This window comes from Pongo abelii, chromosome 14 (assembly GCF_028885655.2).
Source record: "Pongo abelii isolate AG06213 chromosome 14, NHGRI_mPonAbe1-v2.0_pri, whole genome shotgun sequence".
Taxonomy (NCBI): Eukaryota; Metazoa; Chordata; class Mammalia; order Primates; family Hominidae; genus Pongo; species Pongo abelii.
The window spans coordinates 55817667-55843679 of record NC_071999.2 but is presented as its reverse complement, the minus strand read 5'-3'; the positions used below and the strand labels follow the sequence as shown (position 1 = coordinate 55843679).

Sequence of the window (26013 nt, the reverse complement as noted above, 5' to 3'; positions counted from 1 at the left end):
GGACTGCCTTGCCAAAACCTCCCCCTGGAACTCCTTCCTCTCTCACATAAATCAGCTTCCTGCGCTAGAAAGGCCCTTTCCGCACGTGCAGCTTGTAGAGATAGAGGACAGCTCCCCCCACCCACTTTCCAAATTAATAACGCTTCCTCCAGAGCCTTAAATACACTTACTAAGTCCCTTCTGCCTTTTGTATGATGAAATCAACTACTTTTATTTAAAGTTCCTTCACATTCATGAATCACTATTATTTTTTGCATAAATCCAATTCCCCACAGAGCTAAGGGGTCTTACAGAGTCAACCTACATTCTCATAAAGTGGGGTGAGAGCCGGGTGGGTCCCGGGTGTTAAAGCGTGAATACTAAATGCTAAACTCTTGCTAAGTCACCCAGCTCATATAGGTAGGGCACGTTTCCTCTTAAGGTACCAAACTGTGTTAGCCAATTTAGCCCGGGAAGGGAGCAGCTGTCTCCCAGGCTGAGTGAGATTGCGGAAATCTGGGGGTCTGGGTTTCAGTCCTGGACTTGCCATTAACTAACCTAATTGGTTTAAGGTCACGAATCTCTCTGAGACATTCTGGCTTTCAGATTTTGACCAGGAGCATTGCTGTATTGATTTCCCTGGGGCATCTAGCAGAAGGAGTTGGGGAGGGGTGATGAGGAGAGCTTAGAATATGTCTCAAGAGTTGCTATTCTGTACAAGCCAAGGTTTGGAAAAAGTTGCTATATATTAAGTTGCACTATACACTGTAAAAGATTTATTTAAAATCAAACATAATAAAGCCTATTATATACCCCAATAGGTATTGTTTCTCTACATAGGGGTTTCTCAATCTCTGTACTATTCACATTTTGACCTGGCTAATTCTTTGTTGTCGGGGGTTGTCCTATGTATTATAGGATGTTTAGCAGCATCTCTCGCCTCTACGTGTTAGATGCCAGCAGCATATTCCTCGTCGCAAGTTGATACAGCCAAAAATGTCTCCAGACACTGCCAAAGGTGGTGGGGATGGTGGGGTGGGAGGCAAGATGAGAAGCACTCCAAACTCACTTTAGAAAGTTAGAAAATGAAGCTGCATTTCACCAAATGCTCTCCAATGTAAGATGTACTTTTTTTTTTTTTTTGGTAACACCAACATTTTTTTTTAATCCTGTCATTAAACTATGATACACCATTGATTATAAGTTACATGCTAATTTAAGGGTTTTTTTTTTTTTTTTAATTTGAGACAAGGTCTACCTGTGTTGCCAAGGCTGCAGTGCGGTAGCCATTCGCAGATGCGATCATAACACTACAGCCTTGAGCCCTGGGCTCAAGTGATCCTTCTGCCTCAGCCTCCTGAGTAGCTGCAACTACAAATATGTACCACCACATCTGGCTGATTTCAGGGATTTTTAAAAAATGTGAATAAAAGTGCATTTTAAAATAGATGAAATATGAAGTGACTTGTGATGTCAGTAGCACATACAGGGCATAGGTAAGGCTGGCAAAAAGAGAAACTGACAATCAGTTTTACCTAAGGTGACCCTGGAAGGCTTCTCAGAGGAGGCAGCGTTTAAAAAAAAAATACATGTTATTTCCCAGACATTAAAGGGAAAAATATTTCAGGAGAATCCTTTGGTTAAGGCCCAGCAGCACTGAAAGGGCCTGAGGCTCTGGAGGAACTACAGTTAAGTTCAATATGGCAGAAGGCAAAAACTGATGCTGGAGACACAAATAGGGGCCAGTTAGGGAAAGGCCTGTGTGTCATGCTGAGGACCTTGGATTGTCTTGCAAGCAGAGGGTAGGTAAGTCACAGAAGCCTGGATAAATCACAGAAGGGTAGGTTTCAGTTTGAAAGTCAGGTCAGAAGACAGTTGTCTAAGGGCTTGACCCAACTCAGTGGCAATGGACTAAACCCCGTGTCTTCTGCTCTGGAAGCAGTCCACTATAAACTATGCCATTTTAGCTTAATGCCACAGTCACTTCTACTTGGAAATCCTTTTAGCCCTTTCTTTTTTTTTTTTTTTTTTTGAGACGGAGTTTTCGCTCTTGTCGCCCAGGCTGGAGTGCAATGGCGTGATCTCGGCTCACCGCAACCTCCGCCTCCTGGGTTCAAGCGATTCTCCTGCCACAGCCTTCCGAGTAACTGGGATTACAGGCATGCACCTCCACGCCCGGTCCTTTTAGCCCTTTCTAATTGACTTTTGATTCTAAACATTTTCCATCCTCCTCAAGCCTTCTTCATCCAAACCTCAACCCTCTCACACCTTTTCTGAGAAAATAGAGGCCAGTGGACAGAAATATCTTTCTACCTAAAAAATTGCATTTCTACTCATCTTCATTTTTGTCTCTAAAATTCAAGTGCTGCCCCCCATCCCCATGTATATTCATGTTAATTCCACTGGAGCAAATCTTTCACTTGCTCCTGTTTCTATCAATGTTTTCTCTCCTTACATTTTCTACTGCCCCCTCTTTGCTGACCCTCTTGGTCCATAACACTCTTTACTTACCCACCCCTTGAGTCCCCATCCTTCCCTTCCTTGTCATGAGCAAACTTTGAAAACATTTAGATGTATTGCTTCCACTTTCTAGAAGTATACAGCTACTGGAATCTGCTATTCACCCGCAGAGGGATAATGAGTTTTAGGGCCCCTGGGAATAGCCAGGGCTTTCGAGAGAAGCAGAGAGCAGTTTCTCTGCATGATTTGTTCCCTTGGCAGCACCTAGGAATTTTGCTTGGTTTGCTGTTTGCAGAATAGGTAATATCTCCGTTTGAGATAGAGTAATGATTACACAGCACTTAGACTTGAGGAGATAGCATTCTGTCTTTCCAGGGGGCTGGTTATGCGGACTTAGCTTCCTTAATACTAGTGTTAATTCAAATGACTTGGAAAGGTGTTTTGTATATTTTTAAATTAGGAACATACAGATTTTATACAATAGAATGATTTCAGAAATCCTTTTAGGAGGATTTCCGGGAATGGAAATAACTATTTTGTATCACCTAGAAGTATGTGGGAACCTCCCCAACATCAGATCTCTTTGGTGGTGTTACTTACCACAGAAGGTAGGAGGAAGACTCACTTGAACTAAAGCCCATGGCGCAGATGACAGGCATTAGAGATCCTGCAGTGGAGACAGCATAGCACAGCAGTCAAGTCCCATGGAGCATTTCAAACCTACTCTTCCACTTCCTGTCATTGGCCCTTGGGTAAGTTACTTAGCCTTTCTGTCCCTCAGTTTCCTCCCTGTATAATGAGGACAATGGTATCTAACCTAAAGGGTTACTGAGATAATGCATTTAGTCAGTGGCTTCCCAAAGTTAATCTCCATCTTTTTGAGCTATTATGATTATCATTATTATTACTGTTAACAGGTTGATGCCTCATGAATTCTTATTGACTGTTATTTTTGTGAATTCTATTCTTGATATTAATGAATATGATCCATGAACTCTGTTTCTACTTTTCTGGAACTATCGACAAAAACACACTTAGGATGACCCAAAGAGATTTCCAGGAAGCCTACACTATCTAGAGGTCAGCTTTAGCCTCATGCCTAGTGACAGGCTTAGAGGTGTCACCAGTGAGTGACTCACTGATCAATCCACCAGAAGGTTAAGGCAGTGAAATTTGCAGGCATGAAGGCAGAAAAATTCTCACCACAATGATAACAGACATTTAAAAATAGGATTTTACTCTTTAATTAAAGAAACCAACATAGTATTCCTTTTGAACACTTAGAAATGATCATACACATGCAAACACCCATGCAGTGCGTTTCTTCATGGTGGATGAAAAATGCTTAACAGTACCAAATCTTATTAAATTTGCTGCAGAGACTAGATTTAACCAGCTTAACAAACATTTATAACAGGAGGAAACTGAGGCTTGGAGGAATTGAGGACTTTGCTCAAGACCCTGCAGCTAAGAAGTGATGGGTTTCATCTAACTTATTCTCCTATATCACAGTGCTTGCCCTTAGGGGTGTTATGAACATCATGCTGAAATTGTGTATGTGAGAGATCTTAGGGGCCGTAGTTGTACATGCTCTGCACTGTGTACACTGCTTGGACTACAACAGTCACATCGTAGCCTGGCAGCTCCGCTGCCATAGCAAAATACCACAGACGGGGTGACTTAAATAACAGACATTTATATTCTCCCTGTTCTGGAGGTTGGAAGTCCAAAATCATGGTGCCAACAAATTCCATTTCTAGTAAGAGCTTCCTTCCTGGCTTGCAGACAGCTGCCTTCTCGCTGTGTCCTCACGTGGCCCGTCCGCAGTGCGTGCAAGCAGAGAGAGAAAGCTTTGCATGTCTTTGGTGTCTCTTCTTATAAGAACACCAGTCCTATCAGATTCAAGCCACCTTGTAACTTCATTTTATCTTTACCTCGCTAAGACCCTATCTCCAAATATAGTCACATTGGGGGTTGAACATATGAATGAGGGGACCACACAATTTAGTCCATAACACTGGATGATCTCTGTACCTCCTTCCATCATGGCCATCTGATACAGTGACAGAAAGCACCAGGTAAACTCAGGACATCACTGTCAAACTAGTAATACTAGCAGGAATGCATTCGATATTTGCCACCCAAAGGGAGCATAGAAGTGTGCAGGACACCAGAAGGAAGCTAGTCTAGGATTTTTTAAACTGCTGAAAATGACTAACTCACATAGGGACCGTTAGCCAAGCCAATTATGAAGTTACTCTGATTGAGTTTTGTCTATCTTCCTCTGAGAATTAAAAACATTTATAGTTTCCAAGAGTTCTGTTCTAAAGCAAGTTTCATGGAAATTGTGGCGGAAGCTAACTTTCAGAGGCAGAAGAACGTTTTTGCCCTTGCAGATGAAACCTGCCTGTGAGGTCACCTGTTTCAGTGAGCGCATTCTGGTACCAATTATTCCCTCATGTTTGATAGTCCTTGCTGGTTTTCTCATTCTGTGTTGCAAGAGCAGCAGTCATAAAACTGCTGGCTTTGGCTTCGCAGTCATTGCAAACTCCAAGTATGAATATTGACTTGTTCAGAGGAAGACAATGATGATGAGTGCTTTTTTTCCCATTGGTAAAAAAAATAATAAGCAAATCTTTCACTTGCCCCTGGACCTGTTTCTATCAATTTTCTCTCCCCTTATATTTTCTACTGCCCCTTTCTGCTGACCCTTTTGGTCCATAAACATGCTTAAAGCTTTCTCTAAATACCCAGCCCCATGAATTCCCATCCTTCCCTTCCTTGTCATTAGCAAACTTTGAAAACATTTGAATGTGTCGCTGCCACTTTCCAGAAGTATCTGTATTTGTTAATATCAAGAACAGAATTCACAAAAATAACAGTCAGTACGAATTCATGAGGCATCAACCTTTTAACGGTAATAATAATAATCAAATCTTTTTCCCATTGGGGAAAAAAGCACTCATCATCAATGTCTTCCTCTGAACAAGTGAAGCCAGCTTCTGCAAATTTGAGATTTGTGTCTTCAAAGATTACTAACATACTATTGAAGACATAAATGCTCACCGTTATATAATCAGTAGCCATAGCCAAGGGTGGTACTCATTATCTGTGACAAAATCATGCTTTTATGTTAGAAAAAAGGTGCAGTGATGAGTCACAGAATTTCTGTTATTCTCTCCCCCTAACCCATGGATACGGTGACTGCTCTAGAAGTAGCTTATGTATAGCTTTGCAATTTCTTATAATATGAATGATATGAAAATCAGGACATAAAAGCTTTCTGAAATGAACATTTAGGGAAAGATACTTCAGGAAAGGCCTAAAACAAAACTACTTATGTTTGACATCCTGGTGAAAATGTTACAGTGTTTTATTTTACAATTTTTGGGTTTGCCTGGTGAGCATCCCTGAATCAAGTGCTTATACCCATCACAAAAGTGCTTTTCACTGGATTTTTAGCTGGAAATGGTGTGGTACCCAAAGCAAATGCAACAGGAGCCTTAGTTATTTGTGTGCATTTCCAGTGGGTACACCACAAGTAAAAATGTTTAATTTCCTGTGGATGATAGACTTTTTAATGGTGACTGGCTAATACTTTGGTTCTTCATTGGGTGTTTTTTGTTCTTTTATTTTATTTTATTATTATTATGCTTTAGGTTTTATGGTACATGTGCGCAATGTGCAGGTTAGTTACATATGTATACATGTGCCATGCTGGTGCGCTGCACCCACTAACTCGTCATCTAGCATTAGGTATATCTCCCAATGCTATCCCTCCCCCCTCCCCCCACCCCACAACAGTCCCCAAAGTGTGATGTTCCCCTTCCTGTGTCCATGTGTTCTCATTGTTCAATTCCCATCTATGAGTGAGAACATGCGGTGTTTGGTTTTTTGTTCTTGCGATAGTTTACTGAGAATGATGATTTCCAGTTTCATCCATGTCCCTACGAAGGACATGAACTCATCATTTTTTATGGCTGCATAGTATTCCATGGTGTATATGTGCCACATTTTCTTCATCAGGTCTATCGTTGTTGGACATTTGGGTTGGTTCCAAGTCTTTGCTATTGTGAATAATGCCGCAATAAACATACGTGTGCATGTGTCTTTATAGCAGCATGATTTATAGTCCTTTGGGTATATACCCAGTAATGGGATGGCTGGGTCAAATGGAATTTCTAGTTCTAGATCCCTGAGGATCACCACACTGACTTCCACAAGGTTTGAACTAGTTTACAGTCCCACCAACAGTGTAAAAGTGTGCCTATTTCTCCACATCCTCTCCAGCACCTGTTGTTTCCTGACTTTTTAATGATCGCCATTCTAACTGGTGTGAGATGGTATCTCATTGTGGTTTTGATTTGCATTTCTCTGATGGCCAGTGATGGTGAGCATTTTTTCATGTGTTTTTTGGCTGCATAAATGTCTTCTTTTGAGAAGTGTCTGTTCATGTCCTTCGCCCACTTTTTGATGGGGTTGTTTGTTTTTTTCTTGTAAATTTGTTGGAGTTCATTGTAGATTCTGGATATTAGCCCTTTGTCAGATGAGTAGGTTGTGAAAATTTTCTCCCATTTTGTAGGTTGCCTGTTCACTCTGATGGTAGTTTCTTTTGCTGTGCAGAAGCTCTTTAGTTTAATTAGATCCCATTTGTCAATTTTGGCTTTTGTTGCCATTGCTTTTGGTGTTTTAGACATGAAGTCCTTGCCCATGCCTGTGTCCTGAATGGTAATGCCTAGGTTTTCTTCTAGGGTTTTTATGGTTTTAGGTCTAACGTTTAAGTCTTTTTTTTTATTTATTTTATTTTTTTATTTTTTTATGTATTCTTTTTTTTTTCTTTTTATTATTATTATTCTTCTTCTTCTTCTTAGTATTATTATTATACTTTAGGCTCTATGGTACATGTGCGCAATGTGCAGGTAAGTTACATATGTATACATGTGCCATGCTGGTGCGCTGCACCCACCAACTCGTCATCTAGCATTAGGTATATCTCCCAATGCTATCCCTCCCCCCTCCCCCCACCCCACAACAGTCCCCGAAGTGTGATGTTCCCCTTCCTGTGTCCATGTGTACTCATTGTTCAATTCCCACCTATAAGTGAGAATATGTGGTGTTTGGTTTTTTGTTCTTGCGATAGTTTACTGAGAATGATGATTTCCAATTTCATCCATGTCCCTACAAAGGACATGAACTCATCATTTTTTATGGCTGCATAGTATTCCATGGTGTATATGTGCCACATTTTCTTAATCCAGTCTATCATTGTTGGACATTTGGGTTGGTTCCAAGTCTTTGCTATTGTGAATAATGCTGCAATAAACATACGTGTGCATGTGTCTTTATAGCAGCATGATTTATAGTCCTTTGGGTATATACCCAGTAATGGGATGGCTGGGTCGAATGGAATTTCTAGTTCTAGATCCCTGAGGAATCGCCACACTGACTTCCACAAGGGTTGAACTAGTTTACAGTCCCACCAACAGTGTAAAAGTGTTCCTATTTCTCCACATCCTCTCCAGCACCTGTTGTTTCCTGACTTTTTAATGATTGCCATTCTAACTGGTGTGAGATGGTATCTCATTGTGGTTTTGATTTGCATTTCTCTGATGGCCAGTGATGGTGAGCATTTTTTCATGTGTTTTTTGGCTGCATAAATGTCTTCTTTTGAGAAGTGTCTGTTCATGTCCTTCGCCCACTTTTTGATGGGGTTGTTTGTTTTTTTCTTGTAAATTTGTTGGAGTTCATTGTAGATTCTGGATATTAGCCCTTTGTCAGATGAATAGAATGCAAAAATTTTCTCCCATTTTGTAGGTTGCCTGTTCACTCTGATGGTACTTTCCTTTGCTGTGCAGAAGCTCTTTAGTTTAATTAGATCCCATTTGTCAATTTTGGCTTTTGTTGCCATTGCTTTTGGTGTTTTAGACATGAAGTCCTTGCCCATGCCTATGTCCTGAATGGTATTGCCTAGGTCTTCTTCTAGGGTTTTTATGGTTTTAGGTCTAACATTTAAGTCTTTAATCCATCTTGAATTGATTTTTGTATAAGGTGTAAGGAAGGGATCCAGTTTCAGCTTTCTCCATATGGCTAGCCAGTTTTCCCAGCACCATTTATTAAATAGGGAATCCTTTCCCCATTTCTTGTTTTTCTCAGGTTTGTCAAAGATCAGATAGTTGTAGATATGTGGCGTTATTTCTGACGGCTCTGTTCTGTTCCATTCATCTATATCTCTGTTTTGGTACCAGTACCATGCTGTTTTGGTTACTGTAGCCTTGTAGTATAGTTTGAAGTCAGGTAGTGTGATGCCTCCAGCTTTGTTCTTTTGGCTTAGGATTGACTTGGCAATACGGGCTCTTTTTTGGTTCCATATGAACTTTAAAGTAGTTTTTTCCAATTCTGTGAAGAAAGTCATTGGTAGCTTGATGGGGATGGCATTGAATCTGTAAATTACCTTGGGCAGTATGGCCATTTTCACGGTATTAATTCTTCCTACCCATGAGCATGGAATGTTCTTCCATTTGTTTGTATCCTCTTTTATTTCCTTGAGCAGTGGTTTGTAGTTCTCCTTGAAGAGGTCCTTCACATCCCTTGTAAGTTGGATTCCTAGGTATTTTATTCTCTTTGAAGCAATTGTGAATGGGAGTTCACTCATGATTTGGCTCTCTGTTTGTCTGTTATTGGTGTATAAGAATGCTTGTGATTTTTGTACATTGATTTTGTATCCTGAGACTTTGCTGAAGTTGCTTATCAGCTTAAGGAGACTTTGGGCTGAGACAATGGGGTTTTCTAGATATACAATCATGTCGTCTGCAAACAGGGACAATTTGACTTCCTCTTTTCCTAATTGAATACCCTTTATTTCCTTCTCTTGCCTGAATGCCCTGGCCAGAACTTCCAACACTATGTTGAATAGAAGTGGTGAGAGAGGGCATCCCTGTCTTGTGCCAGTTTTCAAAGGGAATGCTTCCAGTTTTTGCCCATTCAGTATGATATTGGCTGTGGGTTTGTCATAGATAGCTCTTATTATTTTGAGATACGTCCCATCAATACCTAATTTATTGAGAGTTTTTAGCATGAAGCGTTGTTGAATTTTGTCAAAGGCCTTTTCTGCATCTATTGAGATAATCATGTGTTTTTGTCTTTGGTTCTGTTTATATGCTGGATTACATTTATTGATTTGCATATATTGAACCAGCCTTGCATCCCAGGGATGAAGCCCACTTGATCATGGTGGATAAGCTTTTTGATGTGCTGCTGGATTCTGTTTGCCAGTATTTTATTGAGGATTTTTGCATCAATGTTCATCAAGGATATTGGTCTAAAATTCTCTTTTTTGGTTGTGTCTCTGCCCAGCTTTGGTATCAGGATGATGCTGGCCTCATAAAATGAGTTAGGGAGGATTCCCTCTTTTTCTATTGATTGGAATAGTTTCAGAAGGAATGGTACCAGTTCCTTCTTGTACCTCTGTAGAATTCAGCTGTGAATCCATCTGGTTCTGGACTCTTTTTGGTTGGTAAGCTATTGATTATTGCCACAATTTCAGCTCCTGTTATTGGTCTATTCAGAGATTCAACTTCTTCCTGGTTTAGTCTTGGGAGGGTGTATGTGTTGAGGAATTTATCCATTTCTTCTAGATTTTCTAGTTTATTTGCGTAGAGGTGTTTGTAGTATTCTCTGATGGTAGTTTGTGTTTCTGTGGGATCGGTGGTGATATCCCCTTTATCATTTTTTATTGCATCTATTTGATTCTTCTCTCTTTTTTTCTTTATTAATCTTGCTAGCGGTCTATCAATTTTGTTGATCCTCTCAAAAAACCAGCTCCTGGATTCATTAATTTTTTGAAGGGTTTTTTGTGTCTCTATTTCCTTCAGTTCTGCTCTGATTTTAGTTATTTCTTGCCTTCTGCTGGCTTTTGAATGTGTTTGCTCTTGCTTTTCTAGTTCTTTTAATTGTGATGTTAGGGTGTCAATTTTGGATCTTTCCTGCTTTCTCTTATGGGCATTTAGTGCTATAAATTTCCCTCTACACACTGCTTTGAATGCATCCCAGAGATTCTGGTATGTTGTGTCTTGGTTCTCGTTGGTTTCAAAGAACATCTTTATTTCTGGCTTCATTTCGTTATGTACCCAGTAGTCATTCAGGAGCAGGTTGTTCAGTTTCCATGTAGTTGAGCGGTTTTGAGTGAGATTCTTAATCCTGAGTTCTAGCTTGATTGCACTGTGATCTGAGAGATAGTTTGTTATAATTTCTGTTCTTTTACATTTACTGAGGAGAGCTTTACTTCCAAGTACGTGGTCAATTTTGGAATAGGTGTGGTGTGGTGCTGAAAAAAATGTATATTCTGTTGATTTGGGGTGGAGAGTTCTGTAGATGTCTATTAGGTCCACTTGGTGCAGAGCTGAGTTCAATTCCTGGGTATCCTTGTTGACTTTCTGTGTTGTTGATCTGTCTAATGTTGACAGTGGGGTGTTAAAGTCTCCGATTATTAATGTGTGGGAGTCTAAGTCTCTTTGTAGGTCACTCAGGACTTGCTTTATGAATCTGGGTGCTCCTGTATTGGGTGCATATATATTTAGGATAGTTAGCTCTTCTTGTTGAATTGATCCCTTTACCATTATGTAATGGCCTTCTTTGTCTCTTTTGATCTTTGTTGGTTTAAAGTCTGTTTTATCAGAGACTAGGATTGCAACCCCTGCCTTTTTTTGTTTTCCATTTGCTTGGTAGATCTTCCTCCATCCTTTTATTTTGAGCCTATGTGTGTCTCTGCACGTGAGATGGGTTTCCTGAATACAGCACACTGATGGGTCTTGAGTCTTTATCCAATTTGCCAGTCTGTGTCTTTTAATTGGAGCATTTAGTCCATTTACATTTAAAGTTAATATTGTTATGTGTGAATTTGATCCTGTCATTATGATGTTAGCTGGTTATTTTGCTCGTTAGTTGATGCAGTCTCTTCCTAGTCTCGATGGTCTTTACATTTTGGCATGATTTTGCAGTGGCTGGTACCGGTTGTGCCTTTCCATGTTTAGCGCTTCCTTCAGGAACTCTTTTAGGGCAGGCCTGGTGGTGACAAAATCTCTCAGCATTTGCTTGTCTGTAAAGGATTTTATTTCTCCTTCACTTATGAAGCTTAGTTTGGCTGGATATGAAATTCTGGGTTGAAAATTCTTTTCTTTAAGAATGTTGAATATTGGCCCCCACTCTCTCCTGGCTTGTAGGGTTTCTGTCGAGAGATCCGCTGTTAGTCTGATGGGCTTCCCTTTGAGGGTAACCCGACCTTTCTCTCTGGCTGCCCTTAACATTTTTTCCTTCATTTCAACTTTGGTGAATCTGACAATTATGTGTGTTGGAGTTGCTCTTCTCGAGGAGTATCTTTGTGGCATTCTCTGTATTTCCTGAATCTGAATGTTGGCCTGCCTTGCTAGATTGGGGAAGTTCTCCTGGATAATATCCTGCAGAGTGTTTTCCAACTTGGTTCCATTCTCCCCGTCACTTTCAGGTACACCAATCAGACATAGATTTGGTCTTTTCACATAGTCCCACATTTCTTGGAGGCTTTGCTCATTTCTTTTTATTCTTTTTTGTCTAGACTTCCTTTCTCGCTTCATTTCATTCATTTCATCTTCCATGGCTGATACCTTTCTTCCAGTTGATCGCATTGGCTCCTGAGGCTTCTGCATTCTTCACGTAGTTCTCGAGCCTTGGTTTTCAGCTCCATCAGCTCCTTTAAGCACTTCTCTGTATTGGTTATTCTAGTTATACATTCTTCTAAATTGTTTTCAAAGTTTTCAACTTCTTTGCCTTTGGTTTGAATATCCTCCCGTAGCTCGGAGTAGTTTGATCGTCTGAAGCCTTCTTCTCTCAGCTCATCAAAGTCATTCTCTGTCCAGCTTTGTTCTGTTGCTGGTGAGGAACTGCGTTCCTTTGGAGGAGGAGAGGCACTCTGCTTTTTAGAGTTTCCAGTTTTTCTGCTCTGTTTTTTCCCCATCTTTGTGGTTTTATCTACTTTTGGTCTTTGATGATGGTGATGTACAGATGGGTTTTTGGTGTGGATGTCCTTTCTGTTAGTTTTCCTTCTAACAGACAGGACCCTCAGCTGCAGGTCTGTTGGAGTACCTGGCCGGCCGTGTGAGGTGTCAGTCTGCCCCTGCTGGGGGGTGCCTCCCAGTTAGGCTGCTCGGGGGTCAGGGGTCAGGGACCCACTTGAGGAGGCAGTCTGCCCGTTCTCAGATCTCCAGCTGCGTGCTGGGAGAACCACTGCTCTCCTCAAAGCTGTCAGACAGGGACATTTAAGTCTGCAGAGGTTACTGCTGTCTTTTTGTTTGTATGTGCCCTGCCCCCAGAGGTGGAGCCTACAGAGGCAGGCAGGCCTCCTTGAGCTGTGGTGGGCTCCACCCAGTTCAAGCTTTCTGGCTGCTTTGTTTACCTAAGCGAGCCTGGGCAATGGCGGGCGCCCCTCCCCCAGCCTTGCTGCTGCCTTGCTGTTTGATCTCAGACTGCTGTGCTAGCAATCAGGGAGACTCCGTGGGCGTAGGACCCTCTGAGCCAGGTGCGGGCTATAATCTCCTGGTGCACCGTTTCCTAAGCCCATCGGAAAAGCACAGTATTTGGGTGGGCGTGGCCCGATTTTCCAGGTACCGTCTGTCACCCCTGGAAAGGGAACTCCCTGACCCCTTGCGCTTCCCGAGTGAGGCAATGCCTCGCCCCTGCTTCAGCTGGCGCACAGTGTGCTCACCCACTGACCTGCGCCCACTGTCTGGCACTCCCTAGTGAGATGAACACGGTACCTCAGATGGAAATGCAGAAATCACCTGTCTTCTGCGTCGCTCACGCTGGGAGCTGTAGACCGGAGCTGTTCCTATTCGGCCATCTTGGCTCCTCCCCGATGGGTGTTTTATTAATACACAGTTACACATCTATTGAGACTGACCTTGGGTTCAGGTGATGGATGACTGCTCTGGGCCCTGTGATTTGTAGTTCAAAGCCAGATGTTGATGAACCAAATGAAGTTGGGGCAAATCGTAATTCATGATAGTATGTTTTCCACAACATCCCATTAAAACAGAAAACATCACTCCCCTTTTATGTAGACATCCAGTGTAGAGGTGCTAATGGGTCTGGAGAAGGGATTTGTGTTCTTTTGTTGGGCCCAGCACTGGACTGCTTTAGTGGAGAGCAACTTGTTGGCCAGGGAGAAGTTTATTAAGGAGAGGCCTCAACACAGACTTCTTCCTTCCTTGCCTCCTTCCTTTCTCTCTTTCTTTTTTTCTTTCCTTTTTTTTTTCTTTTTCTTTTGAGATAGAGTCTTGCTTTGTCGCCAAGGCTGGAGTGCAGTGGCACGATCTCGGCTCACTGCAAGCTTTGCCTCCTGGGTTCACGCCATTCTCCTGCCTCAGCCTCCTGAATAGCTGGGACTATAGGTGCCTGCCACCACACCCAGTTAACTTTTTGTATTTTTAGTAGAGACAGAGTTTCACCGTGTTAGCCAGGATGGTCTCGATCTCCTGACCTTGTGATCTGCCCGCCTTGGCCTCCCAAAGTGCTGGGATTACAGGGATGAGCCACTGTGCCCGGCCTCTTTTTCTTTCTTCTTCTCTCTCTTTCTTCTTCTCCTCCTCTCTCTTTCCTTCTCTTTCTTCTCTTCTGTTCTCTTTCTCGCTGCCCTCCCACCCCCATCTCTCCATCTCTCTCTTTCGTGCTCTCCGTAGAGGATGTGAAACCTTCAGGGAGAGCTAGAGGGGGAAATGTGAGAAGAAACAAGCTTGTGGAGGCCAGTGTAAGAGAATAAAGCTCAAGGTATCTCAAGATGTGACTGTTTTGAAAAGAGCCAACTTGTTGTAGAGCCGGTGGTTAAGTGAGTACAAGCTGATTTACAATTTACGTAGATTTAGAAGTGATTTTGAAGGTGACATGGTAGGAGAAAAAAGCACAATCCTTGTGGATTGTTTAAATGTTATCTGCATTTTAGAGCCTATTAAGTCATATTGGGTTTTTGACCTTATTATCCACTGGTGTTGGTTTCAGAAAACAGGCTTTCAAATGGACTCACACTGCTAGATTCTTTTTGTCTTCAAGACTTCAGTTATGATGAGAGTGTTTATTTTCAGTACCAAGCTTTAAAAAAAGGCTTAACTTGTCTTCTGTTTTAAGATTTTGCAGGTGCATTTTCAGTTGTTCAAGAATTCCAGATGTGTGCATTCCTAATAAATGCACAACGCAGAATGCAGAAAAGTACACAGTGTGGCGGTTTTTCCGAGAGACCTCCCTCACAGTGGGTAGGAGAGAACAGAGCTGAGGAAAGGAGACCTCCAGCTGGGCGGTCTCTGATTAGCCCAGGGTTGGTTTTACATGGGGTGTAGGTTTGATGCCTTGAATATCTCTCGAATAGCCAAGCCCTTTCAATTACGCTGCAGGGAGGAGGGATGGGCCTACAGGCCAGTCTTCCATTTGGATGTGCTCCCTGCCAATTTTTGAGCTTCGTACCTAACTCATAACACTCAGTCAATCTTAAGAAAAATAGTGTGAAGATGGCCAAAAAAGAAATATGAAACGATTCACTTGTAGGCATTTTGTTCCATCCCCAAAACTGGTTTAGTGCTTCTCCCGCTTGCTTCCAAGAAGCCCCTGTCACCCCACCAGAGCAGCTACAGCTCTATAATTCCTGCCAGTCTTGTCTCCCACACTACATGGCTGAGCTTGGCTCTGTGAGCCATTACTGCACCTGGCATCATTTGGGATCTGGGGCAAATCTGATGAGTGTTTGAGTTCTGAAATAGAGGAGTTAATTTTTTTATTATACTTTAAGTTCTGTGCAGAATGTGCAGGTTTGTTACATAGGTATACACGTGCCATGGTGGTTTGCTGCATCCATCAACCCATCATCTACATTAGGTATTTCTCCTAATGCTATCCCTCCCCTAGCCCCCCACCCCCCTACAGGCCCTGGTATGTGATATTCCCCTCCCTGTGTACATGTGCTCTCATTGTTCAACTCCCACTTATGAGTGAGAACATGCAGTGTTTGGTTTTCTGTTCCTGTGTTAGTTTGCTAACAATGATGGCTTCATGGCTTCATCCATGTCCCTGCAAAGGACATGAACTCATCCTTTTTTATGGCTGCATAGTATGCCATGTTGTATATGTGCCACATTTTCTTTATCCAGTCTATCATTGATGGGCATTTGGGTTGGTTCCAAGTCTTTGCTATTGTGAATAGTGCTGCAATAAACATACGTGTGCATGTGTGTTTATAGTAGAATGACCTATAATCCAGTAATGGGATTCCTGGGTCTAATGGTATTTCTGGTTCTAGATCCTTGAGGAATCGCCACACTGTCTTCCACAATGGTTGAACTAATTTACACTCCCACCAACAGTGTAAAAGCATTCCTATTTCTTCACATACTCTCCCGCATATGTTGTTTCCTGACTTTTTAATGATCTCTGTTCTAACTGGCATGGGATGGTATTTCATTATGGTTTTGATTTGCATTTCTCTAATGACCAGTGATGATGAGGTTTTTTTTGCGTATGTTTGTTGGCCACACAAATGTCTTCTTTTGAGAAGTGTCTGTTCATATCCTTTGCCCACTTTTTGATGGGGTTGTTTTTTTCTTGTAAATTTGTTTAAATTCCTTGTAGATTCTGGATATTAGCCCTTTGTCAGATGGATAGATTGCAAAAATTTTCTCCCATTTGTAGGTTGCCTGTTCACTCTGATGATAGTTTCTTTTGCTGTGCAGAAGCTCTTTAGTTTAATTAGATCCTATTTATCAATTTTGGCTTTTGTTGCCATTGTTTTTGGTGTTTTAGTCATGAAGTCTTTGCCCATGCCTATGTCCTGAATGGTATTGTCTAGGTTTTCTTCTAGGGTTTTTATGGTTTTAGGTCTTACATTTAAGTCTTTAATCCATCTTGAGGTAATTTTTGTATAAGGTGTAAGGAAGAGGTCCAGTTTCGGTTTTCGGCATATGGCTAATCAGTTTTCCCAACACTATTTTTTAAATAGGGAATCCTTTCCCCATTGCTTGTTTTTGTCAGGTTTGTCAAAGATCAGATGGTTGTAGATGTGTGGCATTATTTCTGAGGCCTCTGTTCTGTTCCATTTGTCTATATCTCTGTTTTGGTACCAGTACCATGCTGTTTTGGTTACTGTAGACTTGTAGTATAGTTTGAAGTCAGGTAGCGTGATGCCTCCAGCTTTGTTCTTTTTGCTTAGGATTGTCTTGGCTATACGGGCTCTTTTTTGGTTCCATATGAAATTTAAAGTAGCTTTTTCTAATTCTGTGAAGAAAGTCAATGGTAGCTTGATGGGAATAGCATTGAATCTATAAATTACCTTGGGCAGTATGACCATTTTCACAATATTCATTCTTCCTATCCACGAGCATGGAATGTTTTTCCATCTGTGTATGTCCTCTCTTATTTCCTTGAGCAGTGGTTTGTAGTTCTCCTTGAAGATGTCCTTCACATCCCTTGTAATTTGTATTCCTTGGTATTTTATTATCTTTGTTGCAATTGTGAATGGGAGTTCACTCATGATTTGGCTCTCTGTTTGTCTGTTATTGGTGTATAAGAATGCTTGTGATTTTGGCACATTGATTTTGTATCCTGAGACTTTGCTGAAGTTGCTTATCGGCTTAAGGAGATTTTGGGCTGAGATGATGGGGTTTTCTAAATATACAATCATGTCATCTGCAAACAGAGACAATTTGACTTCCTCTCTTCCTGTTTGAGTACGCTTTATTTCTTTCTCTTGCCTGATTGTCCTGGCCAGAACTTCCAATACTATGTTGAATAGGAGTGGTGAGAGAGGGTGTCATTGTTTTGTGCCAGTTTTCAAAGTGAATGCTTCCAACTTTTGCCCGTTCAGTATGATATTGGCTGTGTGTTTGTCATAAATAGCTCTTACTATTTTGAGATATGTTTTATCAATACCTAGTTCCTTAAGAGTTTTTAGCATGAAGGGCTGTTGAATTTTATCGAAGGACTTTTGTGCATCTATTGAGATAATCATGTGGTTTTTGCCAATGGTTCTGTTTATGTATGGATTACATTTATTGATTTGCATATGTTGAACACTCCTCAGCAAATGCAAAAGAATGGAAATCATACAAACAGTCTCTCAGACCACAGTGCAATCAAATTAGAACTCAGATTAAGAAACTCACTCAGAACTGCACAACTACATGGAAACTGAACAACCTGCTCCTGAATGACTGCTGAGTAAATAATGAAATTAAGGCAGAAATAAATAAGTTCTTTGAAACCAATGAGAACAAAGATACAATGTACCAGAATCTCTGGGACACAGCTAAAGTAGTGTTTAGAGGGAAATTTATAGCACTAAATGCCCACAGGAGAAAGTGGGAAAGATCTAATATCGACACCCTAATACCACAATTAAAAGAACTAGAGAAGCAAGAGCAAACAAATTCAAAAGCTAGCAGAAGACAGTAAATAACTACAATTAGAGCAGAACTGAAGGAGATAGAGACATGAAAAACCTTTCAAAAAATCAATGAATCCAGGAGCTGGTTTTTTGAAAAGATTAACAAAATAGACTGCTAGCCAGATTAATAAAGGAGAAAAGAGAGAAGAATCAAATAGACACAATAAAAATGATAAAGGGGATATCACCACTGATACCAAAGAAATACAAACTACCATCAGAGAATACTATAAACACCTCTGTGCAAATAAGCTAGAAGTCTAGAAGAAAATCGATAAATTCCTAGACACATATACCCTCCCAAGACCAAACGAAGAAGAAGTCGAATCCCTGAATAGACCAATATTAAGTTCTGAAATTGAGGCAGTAATTAATAGCCTACCAACTAAAAAAAACCCAGGACCAGACGGATTCACAGTCGAATTCCACCAGAGGTACAAAGAGGAGCTGGTACCATTCCTTCTGTAACTATTCCAAATAGTAGAAAAAAAGGGACTCCTCCTAACTCATTTTATGAGGCCAGCATCATCCTGATACCAAAACCTGGCAGAGACACAAGAAAAAAAGAAAATTTCAGGCCAATATCCCTGATGAACATCGATGCGAAAATCCTCAGTAAAATACTGGCAAACTGAATCCAGTAGCACATCAAAAAGTTTACCCACCACGATCAATTCTGCTTCAACCCTGGCAGAAGTTAATTTTAACTCTGTCACTAACTTGCTGTGTTACTTAGCTACATCACATACTCTCCTCAAGCAAAATTTCTTTTCATCTATCATGGATTGTGGTGAGCACTGAGTGAGACAAGGTATAGAATGAGTCAAGCTTGCAGTCTGGTGCTGAGTAGGTGCTCAGGCGTGTGGGCCAGACCAGTGTTCTTCAAAAGCTGGTTTGCATGTTATCCAATGATTGGAAGTGTTCAGGGACTTTACTCTGACATTCAAGGCCTTCCACACAATCATGTCCTCATATTCAACACAAAATTCTATTCTTTTCAGACTAGTGTTCTCCTTCTCCCTGACCCCGCCCCTTCTTGACTCCACACTTCGGCTTCTGTTATTTATTTTGGTTACAGGGGCCTATAAGCCAAATAATGCTTTCCTCCATACCACCTATCTATCTTGTAGTATCTAATGTAGTCCTTCCCACCTACCATTTCTCTGATACTTCATGCAAGCCTCCATTCCCCTCTTCTGCAAGAAGCTTACTGATGGCCTCCACTTTTGTTGTTGAACCTTAATCTTATTTTTGTGACAGTCCTACTGAACAATTGCAGATAGATTTCATCTCACCAATTAGATTCTAAGTTTCTACAAGGCAGATTTTTTTCTTTTCTTTCTCTTTTCTTTTCCCTTCCCCTTTCTTTTTCCCTCTCCCCTCCCCTCCCCTCCCCTCTCCTCCTCCTTACTGATCTCCCAACATCTAACAGAGTCCACTATACGTTTAGTTATTAATGTAAAGGACCACTTAAAAAATACAAAGAGCTTCCATATCCATGAGCTAATTTGACTTTTGAAACCCCTCAATGTGGTAGCTATTATTGTTTCCATTTTACAGATGAGAAAACTGAGTGTTCCATAGGCATAATAGCTTGTCCAAAGGGGTAGAACCAGCATTCCGATGGCAAGTCCAGTGCTCTTGAAGGAATGAACTGTGTCTCCATCCCCTGGGTCTTTGTAATGACCTGGAGAGCTTCCCATTCTAACTAACATCTGCAAAGTCCCTGTACCATGTGGGGTAACATACAGGTACTGAAAGTCTATTATTCTGCCTACCTCAGGGCAGATATGTGCTAAAAATTAATAAGCCATATTGTAAAAACTAGAGCTATTTCTTTGATTAGATTGTCTCCTAAGCACATGAATTTCTCTAGTGTGTCCAAATGAATTTTGAACAATAAAAACCCAGCACTCTATAGGAAGGAGTCACATGACAGAACGAGCTTTGCATGAACCCTGTGCTGTGCTTAAATTATGAGTGTATACATGTCTATTCTTCCATAGAATTGGGGTTTTGTGTTTTTACCATAGCCCTTATCATACTGCAATGGACATTTGATATATGACCTATGTGTCTCATTTCCCTCTAGTAGGTTATAAGCTCTTTATAGATCAAGTACCATATCTTATTGCCTTTTATCCAGTCATGTGGTGGAGGCTTGATACACATTTGAAATAAATTTAACTAATTCATTTAGCTGAGTTAAACAGGCCAAGGCCATTACCCCAATAGATCAGTTGAGTCACATGAGAGTATCTCAACTGGCTTAAAAATGTAAATGCTGGCCATCAATTTGGACTGCTGTAGTAATCAATACATTTCATATCCAGAGTCTGAAATTACACAAGGCTTTAGAAGTTTCAAAACCTGCTTTTAGATTGCTCAACCATGTAGTTCTAATTCTGGCAAAGTACTCAAAGCATCGTGTAGGATATTACATCATTTCTGGGAGCATCTGGGATTTGCTAAATAAAAGCGGCTGGGAGGATAGGCTCTGTTGTTGAATGGAAAGCATCCTAAGTGAAATCATCACCAATATTGACCATGTGAGTTTCTACTGAAAGCCCATGAGCCATTTAATATACTATTGCCTTAATGCTGTGACTTGTGACCCCTACCTTCCACTGCAGACTCAGCAGAAGTTTGGTCGAAGGCAATGATTATTGGATCCAGAGTTGGCCTTCAGACCTTCTCGAATGGTAAAGAAGCACACACCTGTTTTATTTTTCCCTACCCTGGCTTAAGAGTCCCATGGAAAGCCTATTCCTATTAATTTGTTTTCTTTGCTAATATATTTGAGAAAGGATAAAAAGGAAATACTGTACTAGAATAGTAAAATAAAGTGAGTTTGCAAAGCTTGCCAGAGATCTGAAGTTTGCCCAGGGCCTCAGGGACCAGTACAGCCCAGCAGTCGAATTTTATTTTACATGTAATTTCCCCAAGCGACGCCTTCTTTGATTCTTTACAGTAAAACGTGAAATTGACTTCAGGTTTTCGGCCCACAACTATATTTTTAAAGGCATTTTAGTCTTCTTTGGGTGATGAATTCCTTTGCACACTGGCTAATAGGCACATGTCAGCACACGTTTTAGTGGTTCCTTCTATTTTGAATTTCCCCTTGCGTGTTTTCTTTGATCCTTATACTTTGTACTTAGTGTTGGATTACTTGTATAAAGCAATCAGACAATTTTCCTTGATGTAGATCTTGAGGAAATAGTCCAGAGTGATTTTTCTCTCCTACTTTCCCATTCCCTAGCAGTATGTTTCAGCACACAGGCCACCCCATAAGCTATGGGATAGGTCATCTACAGCAGGGATGTACAATTTTTTGGCTTCCCTGGGCCACATTAGAAGAATTGTCTTGGGCCACACATAAAATACACTAACACTACTGATAGCTGATGAGCTAATTTTTTTTTAAAAATCGCAAAAAAATCTTACAGTGTTTTAAGAAAATTTACAAATTTGTGTTGGGCTACATTCAATGCCATCTTGAGCCACAGGTTGGACAGGCTTGATCTAAACAGCTCTTTGACACCTTCTGGGCAGAAATGAGCAACACACAAAGGTAGGGAAGCAAGAATGCTTTAAAGAGAAAAGAACAAAAAGTATGGTAGCTTGCGAATCCTTGAGCATGGTATGGTTCTGTCCTGGCACCTAGCTCGCAGGTTGTCCTGCTGCCATGTTTGCTAAGTTGAAATGAACATTGGTTTTGTTTCTGGGGGATGTTTTCTAATAAGCACTTTGTCAGAAACCCAGGTCCTTCTCAGTCAAAAAACACGGTTTTTCATAGGGAGAAGAATAGTTTCCCCTTATAGACAGAATTAGGAAGGAAACTCTGGTCCCTCATCAAACTTTGGTTCAACTTTTAGTTCTTCCTTCCATTTTTTTTGAGTGACAGTATCTGTTTCTCTTTTCCTACATTATTGAGTTGAATTTTTGGCTCATGGATTTTCAGGGATTATTCTTTATTTACATAATCATTTAAGTCAAAGCATTTCTCACTGTGGCTACATCCCACAAATTTGTGATATAGTTCAGTATAAAGTATTTGAAATTTTCAATTATTTTTTCACTGATCCATGAATTATTTAGAAGTGGGTTTTCTAAGTCACACATGTTTTGGGAAGGGTATCTATGTTATTGATTTCTCATTTATTTGCATTGTGATTTGCATGATAGAGTCTTTCTGATATTTGTTGAGATTTGCTTTGTGACATTATAATATAGTCAACTTTATAAATAGCCCACATATGTTTGACAATAATGTATATTTTCTTATTTCCATTGGCTCAAGCTTGTGATTAGTGTTTTTCAGTCTTTCTCTGTTTTGTTGTTTGATCTATCTAGTTTCAGAGGAAGCTAAGTTAAAATCAGCTTGTATGTGTGTAGACTGAATGTATGTTATGATTATCATATTAGGGACATACAGGTACAAAATTGTGACATCTGCTTCGGGAATCATTCATTTTATTAGTCATAGTTTATTTCATCCCAAATAATGATTTTTTATGGTTTTATTTTGGCTTCTCTTTGCTTGGCATATATTTAAATATCCATTCACTTTCAATCTTTATGTGGTTTTAGTTTTAAATGTGTTTCTTGTAAACAGCATATAAAACCAATATAGTAATCACTATCTTCCAAAAGCTGAGTTTATTGCTTTGCACTTGTTGTGCTTTCTGATATGTGTAGGCTTACTACTACTATCTTTTTTAGTGCTTTCTGTTTACCTTGCCTTATGTTTGTGTCTTTATTTCTCAAGTTTACTTTCTATATACATAAAGTCAATAATCTGTTTTTTCTTTTTCTTTGAGACAGGGTCTCGCTCTGTTGCCCAGGCTGGAGAGCAATGGCATGATCATTGCTCACTGCAGCCTTGACCTCCTGGGCTCAATGTGATCTTCCCGCCTCAGCCTCCTGAGTTGCTGGGACCACAGGTGCATGCCCTCTTGCCCAGATAATTTTTGCTTTTTTTTTTTTTTTTTTTTTTTAGAGACAGGGTTTTGCCATGTAGCCCAGGCTGGTCTCGAACTCCTGGAGTCAAGCAATCTGCTTGCCTTAGCCTCCCAAAGTGTTGGGATTACAGGCATGAGCCACTGTGCCCAGCCAATAAAATTTTAATTCATCTTTTCCCTCTGCTGATTTTGAAGTTTTATGTATTATTTCTCTACTTTTAATAATAACTCTTACATTTTTCACACATGTACCTAACAAGTCTGAAATTTATGAGCTTGCCACCTTTCTCTTGAATAATACAGTGCTTAGAGTGCCACTCTATTCGACATGTCACTGCTGTTCAGCATTTGAGAAACATCTTGCTCAGATGGTTCTAAAATGAACCGTCATTCATTTACCACATTTAGATGTCCTAAACTCCACGTTAGTTTTTATAATTTTTGTTTTAAACAATGAATTCTTTAGATTTATACCATGTTTTTGAGTTTTTTGTTCACTGTTGCATCCTGAATCTCAACCATTTTCAGTTGAATTTCCTCTTTCAGAATTATGTCTTCAGAAATATCTAACTGTGAGAGTCTATTAGTGGTAATTCTACCCTTTTAAATGAGAGCATATTTATTTTTCCCTGAGTTTTAAATGATAGTTTGGTAGGAATAAAAAAAAATTCTAGGTTGACAGTTATTTGAAGCTATTATTCCATTGTCTTCTCTATTGTTGTGGTGAGAAATCAGCTGCTGTCTTGTCATTCGTTGAAGTCCATCTGTATTTTTCTTTCTGATTGCCTTTAAGAGTAATTTTGCCTCGATGAGTTTAGATTTGGATTTCACTTAACTTGTTCTCCCTATGACATATTTTACTTCCTTAATATAAAGATTTCTGTTTTGGATCTACTCTGTATAATTCTAATCCATTGTTCTCTTTGAATATTGCCTCTTTCCCATTCTCTCTGTTGTTCTCCTGGAAGTGTTTGTTGGACTTTCTCATTCTGTCATCCATGTTGTTCAACCTCTCATTCATATTGCCCACATCTTCAACTTGTAATCTTGCATTCTAAGGCATTTTTTTCACATTTATTATCTAGTTTCCTCATCCTCACTTTATATATGTTTAATCAGGTGTTTAAGCTGTCAATTAAGTTTTAAATTTCTACTATAATTATCATTTTTTAGAAGTGGATGGGCTTCTTTTGCAAGCCTATTTTTTCTTAAAACACTTTTCTGATTTCTTCCTCTATATCTTTAATCATTTAAGGCACAGGTCCCTAATTCCCGGGCCATGAACAGGAACTGGTCTGTGGCCTGTTAGGAACCGCACCGCACAGTAGGAGATGAGCAGTAGGTTAGCAAGCATTATCACCTGAGCTCCTCCTCCTGTTGTTATCAGCAGCAGCATTAGATTCTCATAGGAGCACAAACCCTATTGTGAATTGTGCATGAGAAGGATCTAGGTTGTGTGCTCCTTCTCACAGGTGGGAATTGAACAATGAGAACACTTTGACACAGGGTGGGGAACATCACACATCGGGGCCTGTCGTGGGGTCAGGGGAGGGGGGAGGGATAGCATTAGGAGATATACCTAATGTAAATGACGAGTTAATGGGTGCAGCACACCAACATGGCACATGTATACATATGTAACAAACCTGCACGTTGTGCACATGTACCCTAGAACTTAAAGTATAATAAAAAAATAATAATCTTAGTTCAATCTGTTGTTAAGAAAAGCACTAGGTGTTCCTGTTAATATCTGCAAGAATGATTGCACTTAAATATCATTGTAAAACTAGGGCTAAGAGAATGAAGATTTAACGGAGAAATCCCAGCCACTCATCATCAGATAATAGGTGGCTAATAGAACAAGTAAAATATTAGAAATTTTTAGAGTAAATAAGAAGGCCTTATCGAAGCTACCAAATTCACACCACACAACTGGATATTTGGCAGTACTTTAGCAGCAAATTTTCTTTCTTCTAATTCTCAGTTTTATTAATTAAATTACAGAATATTTTCTGAAACTATACCTGACAGTATCCAGTATGATCAGGAAGTAATTATTGAGATGATTTTTTTCAAGAATAATATTTATTCATCCAATCATTCATTCAATCACTGAACACTTGTGGGCCATCTACTACATGCCAGCCAGAATAAGGTGACACATGAGTATTAAGGTGACACATAAGTATTAGAAATTAGTTTCTTCTCAAAGTACAAATGTACTGCATTTTCTCCTTTGTTCACCTTCAATTTATTATGAAATAGTCAGCATGTTGTGATCTGCCCTTCAAGAAAAAGGTTGTTATTTTTTAAGGTGCATACTGGGTTTATTTTATAATTGGTAACAAGAAAATTTTGCCAATCATAAAATAATTTTTATTTGATAAAGCATGCAGAAATACTTAAGGATGACTAATTATTTGACTAAAATAGAAAAAAATTATCTCATCTCTTAAAAAAAAAAAAAGAGAATCTAATGCCTGATGATCAGAGGTGGAACAGTTTCATCTCGACACCATTTGCCACCACCAGCCATAGAAAAAAATTGTCTTCTGCAAAACTGGTCCCTGATGCCAAAATGTTGGAGACTGCTGATTTAAAACATATTTTATAGTCTCTATTTTAAATTATTTGAGTTTAATCTTGTCCCATATTGCATCTGCTATATCATGGTAGATTGTATTTTAAATTTCATATTTTGACTTCCATCTTCAACATAGGCATTATGCAAATACTATTGTAGGGCAATGGTTGCTGACATGTTTCCCTGGAATAGGTTTTTGTTTGTTTTTGCTATGTGTTCATGGCTATTTCAGCCTAGTTCAAAATTTTAAGTTAATTTCTTAGCATGAGTGTCCCCAGGATGTTCATCTAGTACAGAGAGCAATTCCAAAGTCAAATGACTGTGTAATACAGGTCCTCTATTACACATTCTCAGGGACAACTTTACTCTCCATCCCAAACCCAGCCCAAGAGAGACTAACTTTCATTTCTTCATAGTACTGGTAGGCAGCTAAAATAATCTTTAAAAAATTTTTGGCTTCTGAGTGATTTCTCTTATTTTCTTGCAAGCTCAGAAAGGATGTTTGCCCTATTTTTATTTAGAATTTTAGGAATTCAGTAGCAAAGAGAATTCCTTAGGAAAACTAAGTTATAGTTTTG

The 26013-nt window shown here is 39.9% G+C and overlaps 1 protein-coding gene across 4 annotated transcripts in view; it reads left to right on the top strand.

The window, feature by feature from the left end:
* The window catches only part of DLEU7 (deleted in lymphocytic leukemia 7), a 54758-nt gene that overhangs the window by 1255 nt on the left and 27490 nt on the right, over nt 1–26013 (top strand). Inside the window, exon 2 of one of the 4 annotated variants that reach the window (XR_008512679.2) lies at nt 2989–3191. The exons of 2 other annotated variants lie outside the window; for them this stretch is intronic. The gene's annotated coding sequence lies outside the window, so the exon portion shown is untranslated. The remainder of the gene's footprint in view (nt 1–2988; nt 3192–26013) is intronic. One more of the 4 variants, XR_002911068.3, reaches the window with a different exon arrangement.